The sequence below is a fragment of the Amblyomma mixtum genome, chromosome 2, assembly GCF_055824585.1.
Source record: "Amblyomma mixtum isolate Tamu chromosome 2, ASM5582458v1, whole genome shotgun sequence".
Taxonomy (NCBI): Eukaryota; Metazoa; Arthropoda; class Arachnida; order Ixodida; family Ixodidae; genus Amblyomma; species Amblyomma mixtum.
In genome coordinates, this window is record NC_143013.1 from 265410465 (window position 1) to 265429256 (window position 18792).

The window sequence follows — 18792 nt, forward strand, 5'->3', positions numbered from 1 at the left end:
TGGAGACCAAGCCAAATGCGTGCACAAGGCTGCTGCTTCAGCCATACTACGTTCAACAGACTCCGGGAAGTATTAATCGCCCCTGTAGTGAGTTCCTAACCTACACTACAGGCCAGTGGAGGCCTGTAGTGTGTTCCCTTCCGCGAAAAACCTAGACATGCAAATGCGGCCACACGCTGAATCTGACTGTCCGTCCCTTCGCGTGGTCACTACGAACTGACAGCTGTCAGTACTTCACGCAAAGCTCCACACACAAAGAGACTTGAATTGTCGCACGAAAGAAGCCTTTACCTCGCGTTCTCTTTTTTAGCAGAGGCGCTTCTTGGCAATGGCGACACGTTTCTCATGCGCGAGAAAATCGAAGGAACCGTGTCGTGGTTCAGCCGTGCCTTTTAGAGTGAAAAGATCCTCAACAGACCGCAAGGCATCCGTGAAGCCCTGTCAGCATGGTATGCGGACGTCCGGCGAGGTCGGTATGCAGGGAAACGGAGTCAACAACGAACTAACCGTTTGTCAGACAGGTCCCATACTGAGCCCGAAGGTCAACTCACTCTTAGATTTGACCTCTAACGGGAGGCGCGCCACGTGTGGCTATGACGTCATGTCATGTGACTCGCCGACGCCACAGCTGCGCGCTTGGCAGTCACGTCCGCCGCTGCGCTGGATGCAGCTCGGCCGCTCCTCCTCGCCAGTTGTGGCATGTGATGTGTCACGTGATTCGCTCTTGCGCTTGCCAGTCACGTCCGCCGCTGCGCGGACCGCCGCTCTGGGCGCTCGCTCTTGCACTTATGACACGTGATGCATCACGTGATTTGCTCTCGCTAATATAATTTCAGCGCTTGCTGACAGAGTAACCTGGCTCAGCTTAGTTGAGCCACAGCCACTTTTTGACAGAAAGAGCTCGTATTAGGGACAAGCTCTGCATGCAGCCGCTCTGGCGAAAGAGCAGTCTGCACTTGCTTTAGTAGGCTTGAAATTCTCCCTCTTCACAGTAGCGATACTCTGCGCTGCGAGTTTTCGATCCGGTGGCAAACATGCATGGAAGGCAACACAGTTGCGGCCATAGTTGTTCGTGCACCCGAAAGCAGAACAGTATCTCGTGTTGTATACTTGGTGCTAAAAACTCAGCTGACATGTTTTGCATGTCCACAATGCATGCAACACGAGAAAAAACGCTCGATGAAAGCTCGCTCGGGTGGCTCGAGGTATCCCCGGCTCCTCAACGCGACGTCACGTGGGACGACATGGACGAAGTTTCCCTCTCCGCTGTTCTCCCCTGCACTCGCGCGGGAGATTTGAATACCACGCTTTCAGTTAGTGACTGCGCCAATGTTTTAGCCAAAATCGAAAAAATAACTGCACACACGTGATCAACAACGGGTTTGCTTCAGAACCCTAGTTTGTTAGTGGACTTGAAAACAGCCTAAGGATACCTTGGACTTGAGCAGTATCTCGGCAAGAGGCCGATTGAACCTTTGTTGAGGAGAACATCGAGGAAGGTACCGAAAGGGACGGCGCTTTCGTGTTTCTCCTAGGCCACAAGAGAATGTTGCTTTTTGGTCAACAGAGATGCCACCTGTTATATGTGTATGCTAATCAGTAGGTGTGTCATTAGGAAAGAATTTTTTAAATAAAATATATGTTTATGGTTTATGCGGGTTTAACGTCTCAAAGCAACTCGGGCTGTGAGGGACACTGTAGTGAAGGGCTCCAGAAATTTCGACCACCTGAGGTTCTATAAAACTTTAAAACAATGCTTTGGCATTCAAAGCACCTGAATAGTCTTAGGTACCCTTCGTATTTTTTTTTCCCAGGCGCCTCCAAAATTACCACGCGGGCGCCCTCGATCCTCTGGCTGAATTCAACTGCAGCGGATGACACTACGGCAAATAGCTTGACACTGCTCAAAGATCAGGGAAAACAACCCTTACATCTTACTTCGACCCAACCCATCACTCAACAGGGTACAAGCACATGTCCTTCGAAAAGTTCAGACTAACTCTCTCTTACCCCCCTAAGGATCTGCAACTACGGATGGAGTGGCACAACTATCTGACCCACCTGTTCGAAGATCAGGGCAGCTACATCAGCACATTATTTACTCATGTAACGCTGCCATTACCTCTCCTTATTTCATTTACAGTCACCCTCCTTCCTGGAGAGCTTGGTTTCACTCAGTGTTCGAACCCAGCCGCACCGCGTTTCGATGGAGGCAAGACGCAAAAGGGGTCCTTGTGGTGTGCCATGCCAGCGAACGTTAAAGATCACCAGGCGATCGAAATTATCCGGAGCCCTCCACTGCGGCATCTTTTTCTGTCCTTCACTCCCACCTTCCTCCCTTCACCACGGAGCAGTTGAGGTGTAAACTGGAAGCGATAGTTACATTACAGCGCCTTTTATTTCCTGGTACCTAATCATTTCTTATTGTTCATGACAACATCGCTTAATTTGTTAGTGGTCGGCAAACTTAATTTATTTCAAAGAATTTGATTTCACAGTTCTATAGGCATCTCATGTCAGCTTTTTGATTTGGATGTTTTGGCCGCCGCGGTGGCTCAGCGGTTATGGTGCTCGGCTGCTGACCCGAAAGACGCGGGTTCGATCCCGGCCACGGTGGCTAGAATTTCTTTGGAGGAGAAATTCTGGAGGCCCGTGTACTGTGCGATGTCAGTGCACGTTAAAGAACCCCAGGTGGTGGAAATTTCCGGAGCCCTCCACTACGGCGTCTCTCATAGCCTTAGTCGCTTTGGGACGTTAAATCCCATAAACCAAACTAAACCAAACCTGATTTGGATGTTGGCTTCTTCGTAATGATGCATAAGACGTTATAATGCATCGATCCCCCACGTGGTATTCACCTACGGCCGCTAACTGTGATGTGATAGAAGTGTTATTACATGACTAGAGGCGTCTCATTTTGGTCGGATGTTGTTTCCTTTATAACGGTGCATAAAACATTATAATTCAGGGATCCACCACGTGGTATTCACCTGCGGCCGCTGGCTGAGATAGAAGTGTTAAGGTCACGTGAGGCATGAAAGTAACACCGTTACGTCGTTTGTAGTCATGCCAGCTCTTGAGGCAGGCTCTTAAGCATTGTAGTCAATTAAACCGACTTATCAACAGTTATATAGCAGTTTTTTCGTGCTCCTTTAAGAAGGAAATAATCCACTGCCTCCCATCCCCACCACTTCTCAGAACTGTCCAGACCGCGTTAGTTTGTTGGTTATCCGTGTGGTGGCGCTCTTGTAGCGGTCTTTTCGAATCATGTAAATAAATCAGCAGTGGAAGTTAGCCAAAAGCGATTGGAGGATTGGTGGCTGAAAAGCAGAGATGTGGCATAAGGTTAGAATTGTAGGAAACCGTAGGTAAAGATGATGGCGAATCTTAATGAGAATTGCCAACACAGTAAAAAAAATAATAAAGAAAAAAAAAGCTGACCATGGTGGCAATTGCCACCACCCCGTTTCAAAGGGGGCGCTCCTATCCATCCATCCATGGTTATCCGAAGCTCCGCGGGTAGGAGAGCTGGAGTAGCAAAAGATACCCCCCCTCCAAGGCTCTCCAGCCAATGACATCGACCGATCGTCACGACGTCACTGCTAATTCAATTTCACGGAGGCACTTGCGATGTCATGTCAGGTGTTTAATCGCAACGTTGTGAATCGGTCGACGACACTGGCTGGAGGGCCTCCTTTGGTGGGTATTCGCTGCTGTGTTCTTGGGTTTTGTCTGGCTAGACGTACTGTGGTGGACGGGAAAGGATCTTCCCAAAGCTGCAGGGATACGAACTGCGCATTGCGTGCGATAGCTAGCTTTAGTCATCTGTCGTTTGACGGCGTGCTGTCTTGTCAGAGAGTACAGTCGAGCAGACGAAATTCGGAGGTAACTGCCTACTTCCATTGGATGACATTTCAAGTGTGCTTATAAGCACGCAGGCCGTTAACACAGGCCGTTATTGTTAACACAGGCCGTATACGGCCTGTGTTAACAAACTGAAAAAAGCTGCCTTGTTCACAAATGTTTTTTCTTTTTCTATCGTTTTGAGTAGGCCCTCTACTTGGCTGCATCTTGGGCGGGGCTTCTTTCAAGTATACCCATTAGCAGTTTTATAAAAGGTTCTGCTTCGACATTCGCATCAAGAGAGAGAGAAAAAAAGCGTGTGTGCCATTAAATAAAGGACGCCTTCACGATGTCGTAACTCATTGCTAAGCCAGTTGAACTTTCTACGCCGTGCTCGGGAAATTAAAAAAAAAAAAAGAACTGCTGTAGCAGGGAGCATTCGTGTCGAAGACGAGGCCTTCAGTCCTGAGCGAAGCAAGACCTCGGCACCTCGGCACGGCAGCTGCGCACACGAAAGCCCGATTCCGTTCTTGCATCTCACGTTCCACGTCAATAGGCAACCTAACTCCTCTTCGCCATGTTCTGAGTCGTTCATTCAGCTTAGTGACCCTGGCAACTTTCCACTGCAGCTCTACTGAATGAACGTCTCCTGAACGAATGCAGTGCCAACTAGTGCGCGATTTCGAGCTTCTTTCCTCGTTCTCAAAAGCTTCCGTGGAACTCGCTGCGCGGCCTCCCACAAGGCCCCCCAAGCGGAGGCCTCAAAATAAACGGTAAGCCGATATGGCACAGACGGCCGCAAAAATAAACCCAGCGCTGAGTCGACTCGCAGAGTGCGCGCGCACGTGCAGAACTACTGCGGAGACGAGGTAAAGAGGGCTAGGCCTACGGGCGTCGTGGCGTCTGGGCAGGCGCGCACGTAGCCCGCGCCGAGCACGCCGACGTCACATTCGTGCCAAGAGCGGCCTGACCCGGGGGCGCTCATTATGTGCCAGCGGCGCTACTTCAGTCCTCACGCGCACGCCTTGCGGTAAGGGCGAGCAGCCGAAAAGAGCGAAAGCACAAAGAACGAGCGCAGAAGTAATGGCGTGGCAAATGGCCGCCCCTGAGAGCGCGACAGCTCCGGCGAGGCAGTTTTCCAAAGGCCACGCCACAGCAGCTTTCGAAGCAAACACAAGCAGACGACGCGGCCTCTCTACCCCGCCACCCCCGCGGCGCCTCGCAATGGACTCGACCAGAGACGGCCTCCTCCTGACCACGCATGCGCGGCGCCAGGCGCTACCCGAGCCAATGGGAGAGAGCCAGAGCGAGCGCATAGCCGCTGCCTTCATTGGCTTGAATTTGGGCCGCCCAGGCCGTGTTCCCGAGCTGCTGTGGAAGGCGGGACCAATTATCTTGGGATCCCACAAGCTGTGCGTGACGTCACGTGCTTGAGCGACCAATGGAAACGCAGATTTTTTGTCGCAGAAAGTTGGCCAGCCGGGCGCTGAAGAAGGAAAGAGGTTCTTGCGTTTTTCTGGGGGTGCGTCGAGGGCCGCCGACGTTGCTGAGCGTGGATCGTCGACATCCCGTGCCGTGCGTGTCGCGAAAACCGCCTCGGCGCTCTATTGCACCAGTGAAGTGCGCGAACACGGTGTGTGATAACCTGCTACGACGCACTCTCTTTGGATAACTGGCACGACACATCCACGACGGCTCGACCCCTTGGATCTAACGGCGACTCTAGGATCTCGCACCACCGTTTCGGTGAGTAGTTTTCGTCGTGCCGTGTTATTGCAGCCTGAATTCGCGCCAGCGCTTTTCTAGCGCTCTTACTGCGGTGCCGATGTCTCCCTGCTTCTTCTGTGCACCACTGAGCTCAATTCGTGGAGCTTAATTTCGACTCTGTAATATTCGTACGGCGTGCGTAGGTCACGACCTGCGTGTAGGCTGTGCACCGTCGTTGTGGTAGGCAAAATTTTATCCTACTGTTGCGTCCGTGGTAAACCGGCATGCGCTAGCTTCCGCAGGTTGTTGAAGGCTGGAGTTTCCTTCAAACTTTTCTGTTGTGTTCTTGCTCGTGGGGGCCCCGCAGTCGCGGCTCGCTGCCCGTCGTCGCGCATAATAATTACGCGACATCGAAAGAACGAAGCGACCCGCGGCCCCAATCATAATTTCCATACTGAAGGGTAAGGGGAGCGGGAGAGAACGTCAGCGAAGCAAACACAACAGCGACATCGTCGGCGGAGCGATGAAAATAGTCGCAGCGGGCGACCGCTCGCATCGACCGCGGCGGAGAGTGCGAGGAGGCGTCGTTCGTTGCATAAAACCTACACAGAAAAGGGGAGAATCCCCGCTGTTAAATAACCTCTGTTGTAGGAAGAAAAATACTGCCATAGCAAAAAAAAAAAAAAAAAAGTGTCCAGTGGGGCGAGCCAACCAAAATGACCGAGAGGGCGCGCTGCCGAACTTGCCCCGGTTGCCATGGCGACGCAGACGCCCCTTTCGGCTGTCGTCTGCTAGAATGGCTGCCGCTGTTGCTGCCCTGGCTGTCGACTGCGCAGCGTTGCCGTTTTCCCGCGTGGCTGCCGGCGAGTCGCGGCTGAACTTTATCGACGAACCCTCGCGCTACTTGTAGTTTTGCGGTACGGTCAAAATAAGGCATGCAGCCACTGCACCGTGTAGCCATAGGAGAACTTTCTTCGCGCCCTGCTTTCTTTCCAAACGGCCCTACGCCGCCGGGCCTGGTCGTATCTACTCCCTCCGGAGTTTAGCCGTCACGACCATCGCGCGTCTCATCACCCCCCCCCCCCCCCCCCCATCCCCCCCTTGTTTCTCAGCTGTCCTCCTGCGTCTCCTTCTCCTCCTTGCCTGTTTGTTGCAGGGGGGGGGGGCTATCTGCATGCGTCCTTCCGGGAGCCGGGGCCTGAAAAGAGGGGAGCGGACAGGGTGGGGGACGACAAGCTGACAGCAGCCGGCAGTCTTCGCAAATCCCCGCTCCGGATGTGTTCCACCCACCGTCGTTGCTTTATCTTTTTCTTTTGATTCTTCTCGCGGCCGCACCCCCCTGCGCTGCTGCCAACGAGTGTCAGTAGTTTTCCTCCTGCTGGGTATCGGCGGAGGCCTGTCCAGTGCCGATGTGCTCAGTTCCCAGGAGGCTCACCGGAGGGGGGGTGGGGGGGACGCGAGCGGGGAGGGCGCGAGATTAGAGCGAGGCCTAGCTGGGCGCAACCGCCGGCGGCGCCCGGTCCGCCCTTACTTTCTCTCTCCTCCTCTGTCGCCGGCGCGCGCTGCATGACGGGACGAAAACAGCCAGTCTTGTCAAGTCTCGCATCCGTCTGGTTGTGGAAGCCGGGAAGCGCTGTGTCCTGCCTCTTCGTGCGTACGCCGTCGAAGCGGTGGTACCCAGCTGCAGTTCGAGTCGGTTTCAGAGATGGATTGCGCCTGCTGCCGACGCTGCTGTCCGCCATGCCGCGTTATTTGGAACGGACGTGTGTGCGTGTCGCCTAGTGCTGCATTGCCGCCGGCAGGATTTCCACGAGGGCGTGCGGCGCATTCGGCGATCGATTGCTTGCCGTGGTCGGGGTTTGGCTTCAGCTAGGTGGATATCTCATCCCGAGCTCGTTTTGCGAAGGATGCACAGTTCTTCGCTGTTTGTGTGGCCGCGTTCAAGCAGGTTGTATTTTTTGTTTTCGAATTTTTGTGCCCGGTGCATGTGTCGAGGACGTTCGGTTTGTGTCGTGAAGCTGCCAGGAGTTCGTCCCGAGATCGAACCTCCCAATTTATGACGTACCCCTTTTTGTGTCTCTTTTTGAGGGCGTCGACGAATTCTGTTCAGTTTTGTGCACCGCTTGTGTTGAACTTCATCTTCCATTTTTAGCATAGCGTAAGAATGTTGTGTTAGTCTCAAATTAAGTTCCGTCTTATTGATTTCGTTGTTTGTGCTCGTCATGTTGGCGGTTTTTCTCCCCTCTACTACTTCAGTAAGGTTAGCTTTCTCGGTTTTCCCCTTTTCCCGTGTAGTAATAATTGACCTTATGCAAACTTCTGTATCTTCCAACGTGATGCATCTTTACCTCTAGCTTTTTCGCCGGTCGGTTAGTAGTTGTACGGTGCGCGTCAAGAAATAAATTGCGTTACTTGGACTGACAGGCCACCGCCTCCATATGTTGTGGTTCATTTGTGCAATTGTGCGGAAGGACAGCCCGTGCTTCGGCTTCAACACGTGCAGTGCTGTGTATCCAGCGTGTGCTCATAAAAAGAAAGCCATTAGGAATGCCACCTTTATTACAAGCGTGATGCATGGCGCACAGCGTTTTGTATTCCTCCCCAATAAGCTGTTTGCGAATAAAGGTACTTTTTTTTTTTACTCTGCATCTGTATTTGTTGAACATTGTGCGTGTTCCGTAACGCACGGGTTGCGTGTTGGCGCGATTTTTGGCGGACTTGACAGTCTGCCTGAGCGCCGTGAATGGAATCGCTCCTGCTTGCGTGGCACCTACTGAAGTACTACACCTGCGATAAGGTGTTTTTGAGGTGCTGTTCTCAGTTTATGTAGAGAACACGACGGTCAGTGCGACTGACTTCATCTTTCTGTGTGCGTAACCGCAGCTTTTGAGAGGGTCATTGATGTGTGCTTCCTATCAAAGCAAGATTTCCTTTGCGCCTGGAGAATCGGTTGTCTCGACGGTCATTTAGGTGCAGTCCGCGCCTTTCAGTGGTATCGCCATGAGGGAGTTTGATGCTTTTTAGTGTCAGTGGGAAAGCTATGTAATGTATTCTTGCGGTTTCGGCGATTAGGGCGTTGAGGAGATTTAGTGGTTGAACCTCGCCGTCGCAAACCTGCCTTGCGCAGAAGTCAGAAAATGGATTATATTATAGATTGTATTGATTATACATGTGGCTCTTTGCGCGTGTGTTGTATTGAGTATAATATTTGGCGCCGAACTGTCTCACTTTCTGATCTAAGTTGGATTCTAAACGGAAGCTTTCGACTTCATGCGCGCAGACATGCGCATCGCCCACGGACTGGACAAAACTGCCGTCGTGACTCGGTGGCTCATACTTTTGCTTGCTGAGCTCGATGTCATGTGTCCGATAGTAGTAATAGTTTTACTAGCCGCATTTCGAGGAGGACGAAAATGCAAAGACGCTGGTATTCCGAGACTGATCCGGAGCCTCCAGTTCTATACAGATTCATTAAGAAAAGCCTGAAGCGACTCAAAGCATTATGCGGAAAGGTGTGTGTGTGTGTGTGTTGGGGGGGGGGGGGGGGTAGAAGTGCTGTTGCGCAGATTGCTAAAAAAAAGGGGAAACATTGAAGATTTTAATGATTTTAATAGGTGCAAAAGTGTACGGTAGACATCATAAAGAGATGTTATGGCCATCTATGGGGAGGGGTGAATTTCGAGGGGAAAAGGATAGACAGATTAGACATTGTAAGAGCGAAAGGGAAAGAAAGGGAAAATAAATTAACAATGGGGGAAGTATAGGCTAGGTGGCGAAAGCTACCGCCCGGTACAAAGGGTAAAGCCATTATCATCCATCCATCCATCTGAAGTTATTTTCTTGTAAAAGCTCTTGATTTTGACCTTGGCTGACTGAAACTGCGGTGTTATGTGCGAAGGCGATTCCAGGATGCCGTTGATGAACATGGCGCGCGCCCGTGCGCAGCATATAATTGTAACCAATTTGTTGTCGAGAATATCAGCATTACCGCCTCTTTTCTTCCAGAATTGTTTACACAAAGAGTTGTATCTTCCGCGTTCTCGTTGCCAACGCGCACGTCCGCTCACATTCCGCGTCTCCGCCCGCCGCGAGTGTCTCGCGTTACACTTCTCGTCTTCGGTGAGGCGCGCGGTTACCCGTGATCACGTGGTAACTGTACGTGGTTCTTCGTCGTGATCGGATGAACATGAACACCTCGCGCCTCATGCAGTCTGCGCTGTCATCGCGTGGGACGCCTCACCATGCGCTTGTCGGACGCTCTGTGCGCTTGTGTAGGAGTTTAAAAGCAGTTATTTTTCGTCTCTCTCACGTTTCCGCGGCAGCTTTGGTGATAGGATTAGTATCGTCAGTGCGAGCGTTTCGCACCTTTTGAGGCTAAACATTTAATATTCACTCTGTTTGCCGGAGTGTTGGTCTTCTCGGACCCATTTGCAACATTTACGCGACAACATTCACGAGTGATGATGGCAGCACTGAGAGGACAGTTGTTGACTGTAGTATGACTGTAGTTGACTGTAGTATGCAGTTGACTGCGGGAATTACGTTTAATGCAAGGTCGGTGGCACGAATACCCGCTTAGCGTCTGCAGTACGAAGCGATGTTTGAACGTACGGGCAACAATTGAAGAAGGTTCAGAGGTCTTGGAGTTGCACGTGCATCACGTGGAGACTCAGTGTTCGACAATAGCTTTTATACAGTCAGAGTCAACTGTGCGTATGTCACTTGTATCGTTAGTTCAGTGTCGAACAAAAAATTACGTTGGCTCCTGCTATGTATTGTTTTAGAAATGTAGGCCACGTTCTGAAAGCTCGGGCGTTTGGACCTTTTAGGGCTCAATTTGTCGGCGCCCCGCTATTGTTTCAAAATGCCTCGTTTGTGGTTGTACGAACCAAGAGATCGTCCAGTACAAGTTCCAAGTACTGACTGTTATTGCAGGTAGAAATTTGCCAGGTTCCTGCCCATACTAGAGTTTTACGCGCAGTCCATGAGAAACAAAATGGCGTCTGGCTACCGAACAACATTTGTCGCCAAACTGTAGTACATTTGGAGATCACTATACAAGACAACTGACCTCGAACAGGACGGAGGGAAAATGACTACACGGGTGATGTCGGCAGCCATGGTGCTTACAGCTGTCTTCTGTATTCTGAGAACGGTGCAGTGTATACGCGGAGGAAGAAACAAATAAACAAAGGCGACGTGAACAAAACAAGTGGAAAGGTCAAGTTGCGACACTCGGGGAATTTTTCGAGATACAATTTCCTTACCCAGCGAAGCGATCGATGGCGCGTTCACAATGTAATTATTCAGTTTTGCGTGCGCTGAGTGCTTCGTCGATGCGGCGTGCGCATTGGTCGGAGTACCTTCTCAAAACTGTTGTTCTTTTCTGCAAACATTGCTGGCAACTTTACTGACCGCAAGGATGACCATGCTGCGACCCGCCGTCGGCCTATAGCGTGGTCTCGAAACCATGGACTTCAAGTTATTACGGGCATGTTTGAATGATGCTCGTTGTCGTGCGGTGTCAACAAAGTGTCCCTGTCCCATGAGAGACTAATTTCTATCATTCGGACGCGAAGGGAACCGAAAATATTGATCAAAATATGCGCAGTTTTCTTAAGGCAACGCGGTGGAGCTCTCCGTAATGCACGTGACCGTTGACGGCATCAAGTCGCTGTTCGAATACACCGGAAATTTCAATTAAGCGAGTCCGAATTAAACGGCAGTCCACAGTATAAGGGTATAAGGAATGATTTTGAAATCAGTTCAATTCAGGTGGCATTCGAACCTCGCCGCTTGCTGCGTCCGGAAACTGGGTCGCACGTGGCATCTTGCATGGTTGCCGCCTCCGCAAGACCTGAACTTCGTGCTGTCTTCCCTTCAGGTTTCGTAAAATACTCGGTGCCTTCCGAACGGAATTTCAAAACTGCGGTGCTGTTCAGTCTACAACACCCATATTGTTGCTCCTACGGAGTGCACTGAACGCAACAAGGAACATGCAATACACAGTGTGTACAACAAGAACAGCTATATAAAGACTTGGGAAGTAAGGGTATTTTTCGTGCAGCAATGGTCCGGCTGATACACGGTCCGCCTTTGCGCATTCTAGAGGCCGCAAACCTTTCGCACTTACATCGCACCTGTCTCCGCGAACGCCGGGCATGCAGCGGCGTCGCAAGTGCTTGCCGTCACCAAATACCTCCACCCTCATTGTGAAGCCAAAAGACACGCAAAGATTGCACGACGACGAGCAGGGCGCGACCTGACAGCAAGCGGCAGACCTGACCCGCCGCACCGAGTGCGCATGCGCGCTGTTTCTTCGAGGGCGTCATCGTATGATGCCCTTGCATTTATAAAGTTCACTTCTGGCTGCGGTATTATAGCGAAATCGTACGAGCAAGAATCTCTGAAAGGAAACGGAAATTGCTGTTACGGTTAAATTCTCGCATAAAATATATATGATGTCTTCTAGCTTTCTTAATACATCTCCTGGAATGAACGTAATTACAAACAAAGGGGCGTTAGTCGGTAAACTAACCGCACCTTTCAAACCTGCGCTCTCCCACGCATGTGGCTGCATTATGAGGCCGAAAAAAAAAAGTCTATATAGCTGTTGGAGCGGTTAAGTCTGTGGCGAATTTGCTGGCTTGTCTGCGCAGGCGCGGACAATTGCTCACCTCGGTTTCTTCAGCGAGCGAGTGGAATCTGTTTCTAAGAGGTATTTCCCATACTGACAACGTACTACATGCTTGCGAAAATATTCGTCCTTTCCGGAGTGCTAACTACGAGTGCATGGCTCGGGAGATGTGTTACATGCACCTTCTCTCTCTATTATATATATTTGAATTCCTCTTTGTTGAGTCGCTCGACAGCTGCTGTATGTGTGCATGTTATGGCTTTCACGAAATCGGCCCCTCCATGCTTTACGTTGCTATTGTAACGTTGCTTTCACGTCGCGCATTTACGAGGTGCTCTGTATTATTGTATACAAATTTGGCCTAAAGTCATGCATTCGAACCATATTTGGAGCGTGTTGAGGAGGTGACTAAATGTTTGTAAAAACATACCTGAACAAGATATTTGAATGTTTAGATAACCCACCATCGGAAGTGGTTCTTTGCTTCTAGCGGTTATGTCATTAAAATTATTTTTGCGCAGAATAAAGAGAAGCATACCCAACAATTTTAGGCAAAGTTATTTTTGAGCGGGAAACAGTTTATGAACGCAATTTTTTTCAGGTAATGTAAGATATCAGTTTAACATCCAATATATCCGCAGATCTCCCGGCGACAGTCTTGCATTTTTTTTTTATCAACGTTTCTGCTATCGTCATTTCCCATTGTTTTTTTTTTTTATGGCAGTCTTAACTGTTCGATGCGATCGATGGAAACACTTTAAAAGAAAGATTTTGCTACATATCATAAATATGAACCATTGCCTTCAATATTGAGGTTTTTACTTGATGCGCTTCACTTGCGGATCTGAAAAATGACTCGTTGATTAAGTTCTTCACGACTAACTAGCGCAGGATTGTGCATCGTGCATTAATACAAGTGCAGTAGTTGTGACTGTGCCCCCACTGATATAAAGTAAAGTAGTGGGCAAAAAGGTGAAGAGACGGTTGCAGTGGAGTAGCGAGACACTTTTTACCCCGGACGTCTAATTTCACGGGCTTCTGAGTCCCCGCAAAACTCGACTTGGATCATTCACTGTACCGATGCGTTTACAGTTGTCGATTCTCACTTGGGAATAGCTGCCTTCTAGCCGGCCTGGCTTATAGTCGAGTAGGTAGAGCCACTGTTCTATTCACCCTATGGCTCCGGGTGCGATCCCTTATCCGCCCGAGTATTTCCCCGACCGCGAGGTTTTTTGTGGTGTACCGAGCGGGCTGAATTTGTGGCTGCGTAGTTGTAATAAGGTTGAAAGTTTTGCTCCCGTTAGAGCTGCCAGTCGCGGAGCGTCTCATGCGTATATCGGCACTCTTCGGGTCGGTAGTGATTCACGTTTCCAACAGGACAGCGGTGGCACTATCGGCAAGACAGAAAAGAAGCCACGCAGAGCATTGCTGACTAGCGGCCAACTATACCCGAAGGAAACGCTCTTCAACAAACGTTGGTTGAAAAGTCAGCTGTGTGCTTTGATTCTCTGTTCTTGTCTTGTGAATCACTCCCAACGGGCGCTGAAACTCCACTGGACGTTCATTGAACGTCCGTAGGACGTCCCACACGTCCCCAGGACATCCAAGGGAGCTTTAGTGCCCATTGGGACTCCGTTCCGCTGTTGGCAGCAGGGACGCGGAATCGCGTGGGAAGTCCTCCGAACTGGAGCAGACACTGCCGATGCTGCAGCTTTCTTCTGAGCCGTCTTTTCGCTCCACCTCCTCGCATTCGTGAAAGACTCGGCTCGGCTTCTGGCAGCACTTCGAACGCCACGAGGACGCAGCCAGCGGCCACCCCACCGGCACACATACACTGTATTAGACTGCACTGTAAACTCGCCTAGGAGCCCCGCACTCTCAAAACCACCGCGGTCCTGTCCGTGACGGCCGCATTCATCACCAAGCCCACCGTGCTACCAGTCGCCATCGGCCGAACCTGCCTGCCGCTAGCGACGGCGTGCCTTTGAACCCGCCGACGTCTTGGAGAGGTCGTGGTCGGCCCGACCCGGGCCAGTCGCCGGCGTTCTCGCGGTCACGCCTGTCATCGACGCGCTCCGGTCTTCGTCCTGTCACTGCGAATGCGGAGCAGCTTGCTTGCTTGCTTGGAAACTTCGATCCCATCAGGCATTGGTTAGCCTAAAGAAAAAAAAGAGGAATTGGATTTGAAGCGTCAGACAGCGAAGAGCCGCGTGTATGACGGACGCGTAGGAAGAGCAACGAAAGAATAATTTCTGGAAGCGGCGAAGGCGTCAGCGGCAATTAGAGAGGCAGGCTGACCGTCGGCTGTGGGCTGTTGCTGTTTGAGTGTGTGTCCAAGAAGTTGTGCGGAGGCGGCGAACAAGGGGTTTGGGAAAAGCCGCGATAAAGTCTGCGGGGAAATAAGCTTCGGTTTGGTACACAGTTTCTTCCTAGTCCTTTTATTTTTTTGTTATTTATTTATTTATTTGTTCTAAGTGTCAGCTGTCCGAAATTTTGAATGCAGTGAACCGGGAAAGGCAGGCATTCGAGAACGGACTTGCTTTCGAGCAGTTGTCGTAATTCGACTCCAAAGTTTTGTTCGCGGCTTCCATTGCTACCAATGCAGCGCGAGCCCTAAATCTGGCTGTCTGTCAGTAACCAGAAAGAACTGCTGAGTTCTTGCTGTTGCAAACGTGTCTAGCATTTCGGAAAATGCGCTGACCGAAGTGTACTCCTCGCGTCCAGTGCATATTTGGGGATGCTTCGTGAAGACGCTGCTATTTGTTCTCGCTGTGTAAAGATTGCAAACGCGAAGCTGCGAGATAGATGCAGTGCATTCGAAGTCGTTGCAAGACGGTGTGAAGCGGTTGAGGCCTCTACCTATACGTCGAATCGAAAACGCGTCCAGTGGATAAAGCAAAGGTCATGCCTTGCGCGTGCGCGCGTCGAATTACCACGTGTCTGTGCTCTCGTTTTGCCGTGGCCTAAAATCTGCGTCGCTCTGTATAGGTTGAACGTGAGGTTTCGATAGTGAACCGTTTTGGGTGTTGTTTGACAAGAGTTTTGACACGGTATACACTGTGTTCAAGGTGTCTTCTGCGTGGCACTTATTTTTTTTCAACTTACTGACTCTTTCTTCGTGGGAAGTGCGCGCAACAGAGCAACGGTTGACCTGGGTGACCTGTATTGAATCTGATTGATTCCCTCTTTTGACATCTTTGTCCCAGGTGGAGTTCGTTTATTTAATGCAGAAAACAAACAAACAAAGAGCCCATGTCTAATTCCCCTATACTCAGAAAGCATTCTCCAGGCTGCAGTGCCGACTGCTGACGGTGAGACGTTTCGCAGTGCTGTCGCGTGTACGTCGTACGCGTTGTACCACCGAGCTATTTCGTCTCGACTTGCTTTTACGAAATTCTCTCTAGTAGCGGGAAGCGATGTGCGTGATATCGCTACGCAGCGAAATGCACCACTTGCGCGAAGTCTTGTCAACGAAGTTTTCGCGTAAACGACGTTGTGCAAACTCTGCCGTCTTTATTTTGAACAAATTTCACCACACTGCGACTTTCAGTACAGCGAACGTTCTGAACAGCATTCGAGCACTGCCTCCGATTAGAACGCGTCATTTCGGCAGACGCGCAGCAGTCTTCATCCGCCGAACTGCGGGCGGACACTTGAATTTCGAAACTGGGCTGGGTTCGCTAATCTATGCACATTCGCTTGCGAATCTACGGTATGCCATTTGTGCTTTTATGTCGGTAAGGCTGCGGCAGCTGGCTGCCAGCCCGAGCAGTATATATTCCTCAGCCGTACCCTTATAAAAATGGTCTATAGACAGTCTATAGACTTCTTATTGACTCTATTGACTTCCTATAGATGTTGCTTTTTGTCTGTTCATAGTCCATAGACTGTCTATTGACAAAATTCTACTAAAAGTGTATGGCCATAAATCTATAGATTGTCTCTAGACTGTCTATGGCCTTTGTACTGCCTATTGATTGTTCTCTAAAATTTTACTATAGACTGTCTATAGACTTTATAGACAGAAGTCTATAGACACTCTATAGACTGCCTAAAACTTTTTTTGTAAGGGCATACAACAGTCGCGTTTCGTGGGGCGGCATATGGTTTTGGAGTCGCGACGAGTGTTTTGTTTTGAATTCCAATATTAAATGTCAGTATTAAATGCGGTATGTGCACTGTGCATGCTCGGAGTTTTCACGATTGGGAAAGCAAGCACTTTCGAAAACCATTTGGATGTTTGATATTTACTTCGGGTCAACAGAGTAAACCGCAAGCGCGCCCGTTTCATTCGAGAACGAACTTTCACTCGAGCGAACCGTCCATCCATTACCATCCATCTTAGATCGTCTTGATTTTCAACGCATAGGTGTTGTTACAATGTCGCGCACAGGGACATACTCAACCTTTATTTGTGAGCACCACACTTCTCTCAGCGTTCGTTCTTTATATAATTTTTCACTCAGTGTTCTTATATCTGTATCGTAGACTAACTTTTCGTGCTTTTCTTTGTGTTTGGTGTGTTCAAATGCTCTAGAACGGGCCTCTGAAAAAAAAAAAAAGCATTGTTTATTGAACACTTATACTTTGAGCCACGTCATTGTTGCTAACGTAAAGGTGACCTGAGCGCTATACGAGCAGCGATGTGTGAATCCTGGGGTTTCGCATCTTTGTTAACTGGCGAACGGCAAATGCGTTCCGTGCGGTTTTCTTGGCAGGCTGACTGCAGCGTAAGCAAACGTTGGCGTAACGGAACGCTGTTCTCGATCAGACTGCAGTCGTGCACCCTCATTTACTCCTGTCGTACTCGCCGCACTTAAGTACGCCGAAAACTGCCTTGTGTGAGAAGTTGCAGTTGTGATATTTAAGACTGTTTAATGAATTAAAGAAAAAAAAAATGATACGCGTATTAAACGCGCTCATGCGAAGCACGCTTAGTGACAGCGGATGTGCGGGGTGTAACGAGCGTATATATACACACGGCAACCGTGGCTGCAAGTGTATACAGCGTTGCTTGGCCGTGACGCCGCCGCATCTTGAGGGAGAGTGTTAATGCGCTTATCGCCACACAGTTGGCGGTCGCGCATCACTGCGTTCATTAAGCCGCTGAGCGCGGACAGCGTGGAGTGTTGCTCGGGCCGATGCTTATCTCATCGATGGCAACGAACTCTTGCGACAGGGAGCCTCGAAGGGACACTGAGGACGTGCGGTCATTGAAGCTGGCCTGCGTCGATGTGTTACGGCGTTCTAATGACAAGGACGCTACGTTTACTGAAAGCTGATCATTTGTAAGCTGGAAAAGGTAGCAGAAGAAAAAAATGAATACAGGTGGCTCCACCCCCGGCTGTTTTCGTAAGCAAGCTGCAGTGCGTCTAGACAGCTTTTTTTCTCGGATCCCAGAGGCTATGCAAACACCGCCGTTTTATTTGCAGACGGCGATCACGGAGTCTTTTCTGGTACGGACGTCAGCAGTTTGAATCCAGTGGCGTGAAAAATTTTAATCCTATCTTCTGGGCAAATAAATGCCTCTTGTGCTGCCGGACGAAACATCGACACAACCAGTAAGAGCCACTGAATCTATTTTTGCCCAGATCGACTTGGCTTCAGTGACACTTTAGCGACGCATAGCTGACGGAAAACAGGGAAATGTCCTGCGTTCGTGTTTTGAGAATGATACGTTTCAAGCGCCATCTCGCTTCGCTGTCAAGGCGATCGGGCGAAGTTCAGTGTCCTGTGAAATAGTGGTCTAATCCGCTGCATATGACGAGGACCGCGCAGAGCACGCACATTGGTTACGGGGCGACAGACACGAAAGGGGGCGCCCACCATGTTGCGCTGTTTCACTGTATTCTTTGACTTGGTCCCCATTGTGTGAATCCGCTCACTACAGTGCCGCGTCGCGTGCAGAAGTCGCCCGGACGCGCCAGTGACAAAGAACGTAGCTTTCGTCGTCGACCGGCGTTTCAAAACTTCACTTGTGTAGGTGAAAGTTAGGTTTATGGTTTATCGGGGTTTAACGTGCAGGTGGGCTGCGATAATTCCGGCGCATGAGTATGTGAAGGTGTGTACAGGCATCTCTTGCGAAGTTCTTTGAAACATGCGCCGAAGGCACCGTATACGCGCCAGAGATTGCAACGCGAGCCCCGTAACCATGTATTCTTGAATATCAGCACTGAACAAAAATGCAACAGCAGCTCAGCAAGATGACGAGCTGGAAGAGCTGGCGCGCGTTTTTTTTTATTTTTTTTACTGTAGCGAGAGTGTAGCCGTCCTTTATTCTGCACTCTGAACACGAATACGCGTATATGGAAGTAAAAAGTGAGTAAAGGCGGTGCACTAACAATAATGTTATTTATACTTTTATGGGAATACAAGTTCCACGGTGACGCACTTAAGTTTTCATTCTTTCCGCAAACCGTTGAGCGTTGGAAGTGACTACTCGTTGAACTTGTCACACCGCACCGGCACATCTGTGGGACATACAGTCTTGGACAGCTTGCCAGATTTAGAGTGAGATTAAGCGTCACCAAGTCGTAAATTTCGTTTTCTTTATCCGCACCATTCGGGGCATGCTACCCGCTGCATTGTGAAGATGTAATGTTAAG

The 18792-nt window shown here is 50.0% G+C and overlaps 1 protein-coding gene across 11 annotated transcripts in view; it reads left to right on the forward strand.

Annotated features, from left to right (window-relative positions):
• Positions 1 to 5169: 5169 nt before the first annotated feature.
• Positions 5170 to 18792, forward strand: part of LOC149363870 (uncharacterized) — a 234178-nt gene continuing 220555 nt past the window's right edge. For 7 of the 11 annotated variants that reach the window (XM_089573838.1, XM_089573836.1, XM_089573844.1 and 4 more), the window contains exon 1: positions 5170 to 5589. The gene's annotated coding sequence lies outside the window, so the exon portion shown is untranslated. The remainder of the gene's footprint in view (positions 5590 to 18792) is intronic. The other 4 variants (XM_089573848.1, XM_089573846.1, XM_089573847.1 and 1 more) reach the window with 2 other exon arrangements.